This window comes from Neofelis nebulosa, chromosome 8 (genome assembly GCF_028018385.1).
Source record: "Neofelis nebulosa isolate mNeoNeb1 chromosome 8, mNeoNeb1.pri, whole genome shotgun sequence".
Taxonomy (NCBI): domain Eukaryota; kingdom Metazoa; phylum Chordata; class Mammalia; order Carnivora; family Felidae; genus Neofelis; species Neofelis nebulosa.
This window is the reverse complement of record NC_080789.1, coordinates 16,382,677-16,395,568: the sequence shown is the minus strand read 5'-3', so window position 1 is coordinate 16,395,568 and position 12,892 is coordinate 16,382,677. Positions and strand designations below refer to the sequence as shown.

General features: G+C 48.0%; 1 protein-coding gene across 1 annotated transcript in view; it reads right to left on the bottom strand.

The window, feature by feature from the left end:
• The window catches only part of NUAK1 (NUAK family kinase 1), a 70,746-nt gene that overhangs the window by 20,755 nt on the left and 37,099 nt on the right, over positions 1 to 12,892 (bottom strand). The window lies entirely within an intron of this gene.

The following is a 12,892-nucleotide window of genomic DNA, read 5'->3' as shown; positions in this document are numbered from 1 at the left end:
GTTCCAGCCAGGTAGATGATGACATCACGCTATTGTTACTGGACACACCTCTGTAACCCTAAGGGAAAGGTGTCTCTCTCCTCTGATGGCCCCCTGCCCTTGATCAGGATCATTTTCCTAAGCCCCGCCCACCAGAACAGCCCCCTGTACGACAAACAACTACCATCCATTAACCATTCGATATGGACCAGCGACCTGGACCTCACGAGCTACTCTGAACCCAAAATGGGTGGCTGGACTTGTCACCTCTTTGCTCAAAACCTTCTAGACTTTTCCATCTCACTCAAAATAAAACCCAAAGTTCCAAATGTGGCCCACCAGGTCCTGTGTGGTCCTGTGGACCCTTCCTAGCCCTATTCCGTGTATTCTGCATATTTATTGATTTAGTCACCCCCACTAGAATGTAAATGAGGGTTGGTCTATTTCATTCACGGCTGTATCCCCAGCACCCAGAGCGCTGACATGGGAGCTCAATGAACAATTATCGAATGAGCGAGCTCAAAACTTCCTAAATGCGTTCTGGACAGTTACAGTAAATAATTACATAGCCTTTACTCTGTGCCAGGCGCCTGTACAGTTTTGAGTGCCCCACATGTACTGACTCATTTAGATCTTACAGCAAACTTTCAGGGAAATACCAGTAATTGAAAAATGAGGACACTGCGAGTGAGAGAAGTTCGGAGACTTGCACAGTTTGGCTGAGCTGCCAGACTGGGACACGGCTCACCTCTGGCTTCTGGCCTTGGTGAGGACCCGTGATGACATAGCCTAATGTGGTGGCATGTCAGGACCACTGCAATCCCCCCCACCAGGCTGGGTTCCCTGATTCAGCCCCTTCCTACTCAACCCCCACACAACCAGGGAACTTGTTTTCCAAAACACTTGTAACCGCTTCTCTCTCCCCAACCCTGATACTCTCTCTAGCAGTGATGTTCACACTCTGCCAGACTAAGTCCTTGGGAGGGAGCATCAAGCAGATGCCCATGGGTGCTGGTCAGGGGAGGCCACAAAGCACAGGCACTAGGTCCTCGACACCACCTGCACCAAAGCCACTTTGCTGCTATTGGGCTCCACTGGGCTTTCACAAAGATGGACATCCTTTGAGCAAAGACAAAATAAAGAATAATTGTTTTGAAAGCCATCACTCCCAAGGGACATGGTATAAAAACCTTTGTAGGGTACCCAAGACCGTCCCTGAAGGACCCCTGCCTACATCCCTCCATGTCATCAGTCTCTACCATTCCCCCATCAGGCCCCTGATGTCCACCAGTGCTGGACCATTTGTCGTTTCTCACAATCTCTCTCTCTCTCTCTCTCTCTCTCTCTCTCTCTCTGTCTCTCTCTCCCCCCTCCCCCCCCCCCCAATGACTGCTGTTTCCCACCTCCTTCCCCCTGCCTTTACTCCTCCCTGTCTTACCTGTCTGGGAAACTCTGGCCCATCTGTCAAGATGGAACTCAAATATGGCTTCTATTTTGCTTCCCTCTGCCCCTCACGGTGGCTACTTAATACGTGTATCACTTTCAAACCGCATACATTTATGTGCTGATTTACATACCCATTTCCTCTGCCTGGACTGTGAGTCTGGACTTTTAGACATAAAACGTTTGGTTTTAGAATCAGACATGCCTAAGTAGGATTCCTGGGTCTGCCTCTTAATTGCTGTGTGACTCTGAGGGAGTTGCCCGCCCTCTCTGTGCCTCAGTTTGGTCAACTGTAAAATGTAAATAACGTTAGTAAGCACTTCTTAGAACTGTTGGGAGTGTTTATTGACACTGGGTTTGTTAAATGCTGAGAACAAGGCCTGCACTTATGGCAGGTGCTCAGTGACATTAGCTAGTATTGTGACGATTGATATTATCGGACCCCAGGGCCTTAGCACTGAGCCAGACTCCCAGATACACTCAATGAGAACGGAATGGAACTGGAACATGCCCCAGGCCTGGGTCCTCTGTCCTCCCACACCTTGTCACTGGCTGTTAGAAGCTCAAGCCCCTCCAGTTCCTTCTTGGCTCCTTCAAGTCCAGCCAAACGTCTCTGATAAAATGAAGGGGGAAGGAGGAGGAGGAGGAAGGAGAACAGCCAGGCAAAATTGGCTGCTTCTGCGTCTGCTGGCCTCGGGGTACCCTGCAGCCTTGGCTCCTGCCAGGGATTTCAGCCTGTTGTGCCCTTTTCATTAACAATAAACTTTGGAAACTGGAAAAGCTGCCTCGGGAGACACGGCTCAGGCTCCAAAAATGATGGAGCGATATGTCCTGGACAGGACGGCGGGCTTTCTAATTTTAAAAGGTGGGGAAGGAAGAAAGAGGGAAGGTTCCCTGACAGGGGAATAAAGAAGGAGCCTCACCCCCCTACACACAAAAGTCTGATGCGTCCCCAGGGGAGGCCAAACCACTGGTCCCCTCAGTGACTATCAGAAGGTGTGGGTCACTCGCCTGGTACAGACACAGGACCGTTTCGGTCTCTTTCCAGTCGGCTGACTTGGTATCATGCAGACATAAACACACTCGTTTCAACAGTTCACTGCACCGGACGTTTTCCTACACAGCTTCCATCAGTAAGTCCTGCTAGGCCTCCCTCTAAAATACATCTCGATTCTGTCCTGTCTGACGTCCCCAGCCACCCCTTGCTCTGCAGGCTCCATCCTCACTGGTCTCCTGCCTTTCACTCTTGCCCCTCAGCTGACTTTCTGTATTTAGAGGGGGGCCGGGGAACGGTTCCAGATGCATGTGCTGTGGAGCACAGTCCTGCAAGAGACTCTGGAGGAAAAATAGGGTTCTGCGATCAAACGTAGGCAAAATGTTTGGAAAATGCTAATTAATGCTCTACCGCCCTAGGAGAGTCTGGTTTCTTTGACTCTGAGTTTGGCGGGTTGATTTGGCCATTTCAACACCCCTACTGACATCCAGAGGAAGGAGCTGGGGAACAATGGGTGAACGAGATAATATCCAAGTGATAAAATCGGCCCCTCAACTGTTGCAGGCCGGGCTTGCGGGCAGCGGGTGACAGAACTGTCCAAGTGGCCACGCTGGGCTCTGCGACCCCACCCCCACCCCTCCCACAGGAAGCAGCACAGCCAAGCCTCAGGGTCAAGGCCCTGATTGTAACCCTAGATTAGCTAAATGCAAACAACAGTTCCAGACTTGGTACCTCAATGACTCACCAAGGAGGCCACACGGTGATATGTATGAAGCTTCCAGTCCCTCCTGGTCATAGCGCGCTTACTGAAGGCTACTGTGTTCAGGCACTGAGCTCATCAGTGTTTTGCAGGAATTGTGTCATATGGCTTTGGTCCTATGAGTATCCTCATTGCACACGTGAGAAATTCTGGGTTCACCCGGGTTAATAACTGCCAGGGCCACAGAGTCCGAGGCGGAGCCAGGCCGAGGCCCGCAGTCTGACCACACACACCACGCTCTTAGCCACTACACTAATACACCTATACGTGAACCCCCTGACCCTTGGTATCATCAGTCAAACACAGGGCACTCCGTGAGCTCACGGGTCTTACTCCTCCAGCGTGCTGCCTCGGCCAGTGCTCCATAAACGGGAGCTCTCCTCAGAATTACTTCATCTGCCTCTTAGCCAGCTCCTGCAAAATAAAACCCTACAACTTTGCTCTCCCCGCTGCCATCGCTCTTTAAAACGTGTTGTGGCTGCCGCAGAATCACAAAATTTTCAAGCAGGAAGGGCCTTAGAGATCAAGTACTATTTTTTCCAGAAGAGCCCAGGGTTTCTAACATATAAGAAAGAGCAAGGCCTTGGGGGTCTGTCCTGAAGAATAACCAGCTTCCGTGCCCTTGGCCCCAGACTCCTTGCCCACGTTAAGGTCACTATCAGCGAGGTGATAGGAACTCTTGGCCATTCTTCTGGCAAAAAGGGCCGCTTCCCTTGGGCACTTTTACAACTGGTTATTTATAAGCCCAGAAATCATGTCTGTGTTTATGTTATTAGTCACTAAGCAAAAGCTTATTTTCCACCAGTTGGGAAGGGTTTCCTTTCTGAAAAATGAAAGCCTGTGTCTCTTGGCCAGTCTTACCCAGAAGCCCAGTGGCTCCAGAATGGTAAGGAAAACTATGGCCCTTGACATGCCAGGCCTACCAGGAAAATCAAAACCCTGAATAGAAACTTAGCTCAACTTGAGTCAGCCCACAGCACTGGGCCATGTCCATTTGCTGCAGATCCAGGATTTAAGTGTAACGATACACTTCTGTAAAGTACCCACGATGGGAATGGCATGGGGGGCAGGGGAGGGGAGTCACTTGAGAGAAGACTTGACCAGGTTAAGACTGGGGAAGGCAGGCCAGGCAGAAGGAGCTGCATGAGCCAGGGCAGAGACAGGAGCAGAACCAGCGGCAGTTGGCAGGTGCTAGGAACTAAGGGACAAGAAAGGAGAGGAGGGCTATGAATGAGCCGCAGAGGCCTTGAATGCCCACAAGGAGTTCTGGGGGGGGGGGGGGGGCGGGGAGGAGTCAGATATGCCCAAACATTGCGAAGAACCATCATAAATAGACGGAGCAAGGGACAGGGCAGCACCCAGGATCCTGGGCCTAAGAAATAGACCAGAGCTCCCTTCCCCTCAAGAGCCTTCCCTGTCAGATGGTAATCTCTCCTTCCTCAGAAGGCTTATTTGTGATAACAATAGTTAACATTTAGTGGACAATTACTGCATGCCATGGATTGTCACCTTTAATCCTAACAATCCTACGAGATAGGAATTAACATTATCCCTACTTCATAAATAGGGAGCCGGCACTCCGATGGTGAAACAACAGGGCTGACCCCCTGCAAGACTACATCCTCCAGGCTGAACATCCTCCGTGATGAATATCGGTCAATATCAGGGATAAATTTTGCCAATTTTCTAAAAATGGAATCATGCAGTATATCTTCTTTGTGTCCGGCTGGCTGCATTTAGCTCAACACTGTAAGAATAATCCATGACTGTTCCAGGTAATGGAAGATCGTTCACTCTCCTTGCTGACCAGTACTCCGTTGTGTATGTCAGGGCTGTGTCCACTCTACTGTTGATGGGTATTGGGGCTGTTTCCAGGTGCGGGTCATTGTGAATAGTGTTGCCATAAACATTCTTGTGCATGTCTTTCGATGCTCATCTGTACGCATTTGTGTTGGGTGGGTAACCAATATGGATTTGACCCCAAATTTATATGACTTACAAGTTTCTGTTCTTCCCACGACTCTCCACCACTTTCCACCATCATCCATTTACTTTCCTTGCATAATACTCAATAAAGAGCCTCCTTCATTGAAGAGACCAGCATCACTGCTTTTCTGAAAATGCTTTTTTACCAATCTGGAGCACTTTTTGCTTTGTTTAGTTAAAGGGGATACAAAGGCAACATAAGGCACTGTTTTTGCCCTGAGGAGCTGCAACCTAGCTGGATACAACCAGCAGTGTTTATAAAATAAATCAAGTGCTAACCTGTGTGATACAGACTTTAAGTACCTAGATGACCAGAGAGAAAAATCTGTGAGATAACTCGAATGGCTTGAAAAGATTGCTAAAGAAACAGGCATGGAACTGGACCACCCAAAATGCCTTGAGAGTTTTGCTTGCATGAGATGGTTTTACCATTGTTTCTGCACAGACTGATATGCAAACTCTGTCCATTTTCTTCTACTGTCCCGCAGAAAGGCCTTCTTCCCAGACACCAACTTGAATGATTTCTCTTGTTTTCTGTTTATTTTCCATTTCAAGGGAGAGTGGGGATTGGTTACTATAGCAACAGCTACTTCTCCAAATTAATTCTGAATTTCATCAGATGTTCAGTTTGACAGTCCAGCTCTGCCTTCTGATTGTCTGGCTTTCACAACCAAGCTAATTACCCAGCTCCTAACGACTCCCTCCTGCTGCCCCCGGGGGGAATAACACAACTTGTATAACTCGAGAAAATGCGTATTACAAAACAGTGCTCTGGCCTGGGAGAAACACTGATGAGTGAGGAGATCTTGGGATTTTAACCATCCGCCAGCCATTTTAGAACCAAATACACAAGGCCATTTGGGAAGAAGACGGGCTTGGGAAGGGAGAGGGTGGGAATCGTTTTACAGGATGCTCCGTGGAGAGCAGGTTACAAAAAATGGAGGATGTCTTTCTGGTTTACATGTAACGTCAGAAGAGGAACATTAGTTTCTGTCGATGTGAAGCAAAATGGTCAAGGGCCTTAGCACCTGGGTGGCTCAGTCGGTTAAGCGTCCGACTTCGGCTCAGGTCGTGATCTCGCAGTTTGTGAGTTCGAGCCCTGCAGTGGGCCTCTGCTATCAGCACAGAGCCCACTTCAGATCCTCTGTCCCCCTCTCTCTCTGCCCCTCCCCCACTCATGTTCTCTCTCTTCCTCTCTCTCTCTATCTCTCAAAATAAACATAAAAAAAAAAAGACAAAGACAAAGCCAAGGGCCTAGAGTGGACCAGTCAGGATTCTCCTCAGGCCTTTGCCTTCAATTAACTCCATATCTGAAATTAGTTCATTCTTTCCATGGGATTGCCTCCCTGCATGACAGCATTTTACTGCTTTCCTGAAACCTCAAACAGACACACCGTTCCACTCCTCAGAGATGTGCTCTTATTAAAGGTCATAGGATCCTCATGGAAAGTAGCTTATTTTTCATTTCAGAAATGGAGTGATCTTTCCTTTGCAAGAACTGTCTGCAACCTAATTATAGGCCCTTTAGTCAATACAAGATCCATTCTTCAAAAGTTTCCTCCCCAGAACTAAATTTCAAGCACCTCATGGGCTCATGGCTTCATAAAATGGTCCTCTGATCCCTTAAGTCCGAAAGCCCATGGCAGTGAGAGCGAGAAAATTAAACTGGGCTGGCAGCTCTCCACTGTCAATGAGTTGGTCAGAGTTGAATCAATGTGTTTCCTGGCTTAGACAATGAAAGGCTCTTTAGTTCACTAATTGTCTTTTCTTAAACCAAAACTCTCTCTGGATGTCGGTTGGCATGTGCAAGGAGAACCATAGCCAACCAGGCCACCCACTACCAGCAGTGGACCCCACAGAAGGCAGAAGAAATAGTAAGAAAGCGTATGAGCTACCTGCAGAAGAAAGGATGCAGAAGAAGGTTCTTGTCAAGAACCATCCATTCCTGGTAGGACCATCAGTGCTACTTGGGAGCCCAATAACAAATCCTAGGAGGGCAGGGGATGTGGCCAGGAAAAAGGAAGGAGCTTCATGGGAGAGAGAATCAATGGCACCATGTTGGCCCAGCCATTGGACTCCATCTTCCTTCCACAACCACCCCCTGGAGGTATTTCCATGGAAACAAGCAGGGCTATAAGGTGATGCGTTCCATCAACCATCACCACACACTCATCAGCCATGCCCCACAGTCTCCCTGATCGTTTTCTCTATTGCTCTGTCCAGGCCTGTTTGTTACACACACACACACACACACACACACACTCACCCAATCCTGAATCTGAGAGAGCCCTGACAATTGATCAGAACATCTCAGAACCACCCCAGGCTGATGCTAAGGCTCTTGTACTTGACACAGTGAAGTTCCAAAAAAAGCATGCAGTTTGGGCAACGAGTATAGTAGAACCTCTCCCCATGGTGAAGACCACCTTACTGTTCCCCTCCCCACAGAGGGCTTTGCTACAGGGGCTCATCCCACCCTTACCAGCAGTCAGGGTGGAAAAGTCAGCCCTGCTGTTATCACACCTCTGCTTCTAGCCATTGTTTGCTCCACCACGTATGGTTCAGGACTATCTAGTCAACTCTGAATTCTGATCTGCCTCATCATGCAACACAGTACCATAGTTAAGAACCTGACTCCCTGAGCCAGGCTACCTGGGTTCAAATCCAGGCTCTGCCACTTACCGGCTGAAGGACCTTGGCAAGTTACCTTACCTTTCTGAGCCTCGGTTTCCTCATCTGGTAAGTGAAGATCACCTATCCTCATTGTGCAGATTATCACAGCACGTGTACATGTGTTAGCCTGTTATTAGTAAGGAGCGAGTCTTAGTCATGCCTGAATCAAATCCAGGACTATTAAGGATATGTATGGGCAAAATCTGCACCTGAGGTCACAAGTGTGCTCTTGAGGGATGAAAGGGAGGTGGGAGAACAGAGAAATAGAAGACTAAGACTCAGGGACGTCTTCCTCAACGCATGCCGCTGACCTCTGAGGCAAAGTAGCAGAGCCATCCCACTTAAGTTCAAGAGATCCTATATTAAACGACAACACGGTTCCATTTTTTTTCTCTTTAAAAATTAACTTCAAGTACAAGTGGTATTATTTGAGGCATTAGAAAATATTGAATTCCAGGAAACCCAAGAGGGCGAGGCAGGACAACCACGGAGTAGCGTTAGTTTTTAGTTGTTTTATTTCTAATCTCCAGCCTCTAGAAAAATGACTTGGGTGTAATCAAATGAAAACAATGAAAATAATACACTTGAAGGTCAAATAGCTAACTTAATAGGAAACTCATTAGAAACGTGGCTGGACAGATTCAGGGCCGAAGAGCTCGTTCGTCTGACTAACAGTGAAGAAAACTCCGGTGCTGTGTTATTAACCAGGGAAAGTCCTTACTTTTGGATCCGGTCTGCAGAGACGTCGCGTGGAACTTGCGAATCTGGCAGCAAAGGCAGTGTGTTAAAATGCTCAGCGATTCGCCATGGGTTCAAAAGAGTAAACACAAGCATAATACACTACTTTGCCAAGTTCAACAAACTGTTTCATGGGGCTCTGAGTCCCTGATGAGGGCAGCAACCAAATGGCTAAGTAAGTAAACCCAAGCCCAAAGGTATCGCTCACTGCTCACTGGGGATCACTGCCAGACACACGTTCTTCTCTGGAATTCACCGATGACAAATGATCGGACCAAGACAAGTTTCTAGAGCAGGGCTCATTTCCTCTTGGTTGCGGGATTAAGTCCATATTTCTCAGGCTGGCCAATTAAATCTGAATCCCCAGGGGTGAGGCCCAGGCATCAGCATTTTTTACAGACGCCCCATGAAACTTCAGTGTGCACCCAGCATCCAGAATCCCTGATGTAGGCGATCTGGCCTCAACCTTCTCTTCTAGCATCTCCCAAAAGAAGGTGATACTCTAGCCATGAAAAGACCTCTCAGAGCCCTAAACATCACATCAGGAATAATCAATATGCTTTATTAAGCATATTTATTAAGTGTACCTACCACTGTACTTAGCAATTTCATTCATGATCTGGTTTAATCCTCACACCCTTATCTAGAAAGTATGGAGCTACTGGCCCAATATTATAGATAACAGAACCGAGCCTCAGAGAGGTTAAGTCACTAGCCCAAGGTCACATAATAGCAACTAGAAGAGCACCTGGCTCATTCAAATCGAAGCCCACTTGGATCAATAAAATATATATTCACCCTACTGGCAAAGTACCTGGGACATAAGTCCTCAATAAATTTTTGTGAAAGTAATAAGTGATCAAATGAATGCATGACTAGACGAGCGAATGAATGAATGAGAACACTGGGTAGAATTAATGACCAACAGCCCTTGTTAGATCAATTCTGCCATCCCCTGCCTTCAAAAAGGCCTCAGTCAGGATCTGCTTGCTGCCTGAGAAAGCTGGATTAAGGCACTCGAACCTGAGAAGAAAAATGTGAACTGCTTCGACTGTAGGCATTTCCAAACAATTGATGCTAGAAATGAGCCCTGCCTTGGTTTGTGACCTGCTGAGCTGCTGTTTCTCTAATAGAGTGGTTCTCAAACTTGAGAGTGCATCACAGTCACCCAGAGGGCTGGTTATGACACAGAACAGGGGACTCCACCTCCATCTGGGGGGGGGGGGCGGGGGGAACAAGCCATGTTGTCACTGTGGTCTGGGCTCCCTCTGAGAACTGTGGCTCACGTACATTACTGGAGTTTATCAGGGTTCTGCCATTCTCAAGGGGTTACTTTCCAGAGGCAGCCATACTCTGGGACTCCAGGACCTCTGCTGTATCCCAGGGATGCACGTCTTGCACCAGCCCCACCGCCCCTGGCTGTAAATTGAGAGGTGGAGGAAGAATGCTGTCCTCCAAGCCTGCAGCGCACAGTACAGCCTTTGCGCTCTTGCAAAGACCCTGTCTCTTGGTTTCTCCTCTGCATCTCTGGCTGGAGTTTTATGGCAGTGATTTTCGCCAGGAGGCAAGAACAATAATATGCCCTTCCGGAAAGGTCTATCACATCCTCAGGAGGCAAAGGTAGCTTGAAAAAGCATACTGTAATGTACACATCTAGGAAGGTGGAAGGAGCTTTTAACTGATAGAAAACCCACCCAAGGTGTCTTTATGGTAGGAATTCAGAGAATTTTCTAGAATGCAGACTCCTTTACATCTTCTCCAGGGCGGCAGGTCTAAGGCTCACAAGACCCATATGCTTATCGAGGAAGGCACATTTGTTTGTTTGGTTTTGCTTTTTTAAGCTTCAGAAACTCTTCCAAAGGTGGGAGATCACAGCTGACCAATGCCCAATAGGCTTCCCACTTGGTTCCAGAATGCCAGGACCACCCTTACCTAAGATAGGAGACGTGATGAAAGAGTTGGCCCGGTCTAGCATATGGCAATGCAAAGGGCCAATGAGGCGATATAATCTTGCAGGGCCAGGAAGAGAGATTTCCAGGAACAAAAACCAAGGGTAGACACGTGAAGGCACCAGGGGAATCTCCCCCACTCACTCCACACACCCCCATCCCCCTCCCTCCCTCCACCTACCCCTCCCCCCCACCCGTACCCTGAGGGGTGCTGTTACCAGACGGGGTGCTAAGTTTCCCTAAAGTGCTGTGCGGCAAGAAGTTCATTTCTGGTGGTTTTGCCGATCGGGTCTCCTAGGCTTTCAAAGGGGAAGCCAGGGCGAGACAAAGTGCCTTTGATGTTTGCGCTCTGGGTCCTGAAATCAGAACCTCAGGCAAAAACTGTTTTTATCTCTTCCACCCTAGGCAGCCGAGTTGAAAGCTCTGGCGGGCACTTCCTTTTCAGCTGTTATTTCCATACTGTCAATTCCCACCCTGCTGAGAGAATGGAATTCCTTTGACTGGAAACAGGGTCCATCTCAGAGATGGTGCCGGAGATTTCTTTTTTCCTCTTCTCTCTCCATTAAGTGATTATCCTTAGTACCACATACTAGAAGGTGTAGGTCTATCCTCTTTTATTTACTTAGCATTAGAAACCAGTTACGGCTTGTGTTGACACAGAGTTGACAAATTTGAGGGTTAATCACCTTCACCCACAGGTCAATAGGAAAGTAACCCCAGGGTCTGGTTTGAGAAAAAAACATTTGAAAGGAAACACTTGATCTTCGAGTTTACCAGATCTGGGCCCCACACTTCTTCCTGAGATGTCTGCAGAAATATTTTCTAAAATACCCACAGAGCTGGGATTTAATGCTCTCACATATTTAGGGCAGCAACCCCTATGAACGCCAGGGAATTCTCTCAATCATGGGTTCCAGAATAACGCTTGTCCCCAATTAGGGGCATCTGTAGACCACTAGATGATCTGGCTCGGATCAGGAGCACCAGCCTCAGAGTGCCAGGGACTAGGTTCAGCTCTCGGGTCCACCACTGGTTAGCCGGTGTGACCTTGGGAAGTTATTTGGCCGCTAAGACAAAACTTCCTTACCATAAACTAGAGCTGTTAACAGTATGCATTTCGTGGACATAAGGAATTAACTGAGATGATGCAAGCACACATCCTAGCACAGGGTAAAACTCAATAACTCATAGCTATTATTAGTATTATTTTAAAGTGCAAATAAAAACTATTCTCTTCCTCAAAACCGGTGGCTTTGCCCTATTCCTGGAATGAAAGCCACAGCCCTCCTTTAGTCAATGTGGTCAAAATCTGGCCCTCCTCAGCCTCCTCCACCCCCTCCTGCTCACTGGCTCCCTCAGCCTCATAGACCCTCTGTCACTTCTGTCAACACGAGGTCCTTCCCTCCTCTGAGCATTGGTTCGTTTGCACATGCTGTTCCCCTTGCCTGGCATGACCGCAACTTCGGCGGGCTCACTACCTGTTCCACTGAGGCTTCAGCTCAGTAGCCACGTATCTGTTCACTCACTGAATGTCAGCCCCGTGAGACCAGAGCTTGTCCTGTTCACCCCAATATTCTTAGTGTCTAGAACAGGCCCTGGCATGTAATAAGCATCCAATTTTTATTTTTATTTTGTTAATGAATGAATTGCTTTTTCTCTGGCACTAGTATGTCAATATCATGGATAGTACAGTCCAAGATAATGCCTTCCCCTTGTGAAAGCCCAAAGTTCCTAAACATACGGGGTTAGATACATCATTGCTCTGCCACGTTGCTACTGCTGGGACTGCTGCTGCTGCTACTGGTGTGTGTGTGTGTGTGTGTGTGTGTGCGCACGCTTTAAATCATAAAAGTCCTGGCTAAAGAAGAAATTGTAAGGATCTTCAATAGTCCTATTCACTTGGCTAATGTCCAAACAGCCGGTTAGATGTGAAGCACTGATTTTTCCTTCGGCAAATTTGTACATTTCCTACTCAGCTAAGGCTCTTGATTGGCCTGTCAGGCAACCAATCAGCTTCCAGGGAAAAGGTTCCCCTTCACACTGTGATTGGCTGAGAAACCACACACTCAGGTCCCCCCACCATTGTTGCCACCACGCTGCCCCTACCACACCCCAGGGATGCAAAGGATTGAAATGGCCAACCTAAGGAGGATGCCTAGGGCACAGAGGTAGGCTGCGGAGCCTGCAAATTAAGACACAAGATCAGAAATACAGGGTTGAGGCCCGGCGGAGGAAAAGACAAATGGGGTCACTAGGCCTGTGTGCCAGGGCCACCAGCTAGCCATGATACCCTGTGTTATGAACTGAATTGGGTCCCCCAAATTCATAGGTTGAAATTCCAATGCCCAGGACCTCAGAATGTGACCCTAC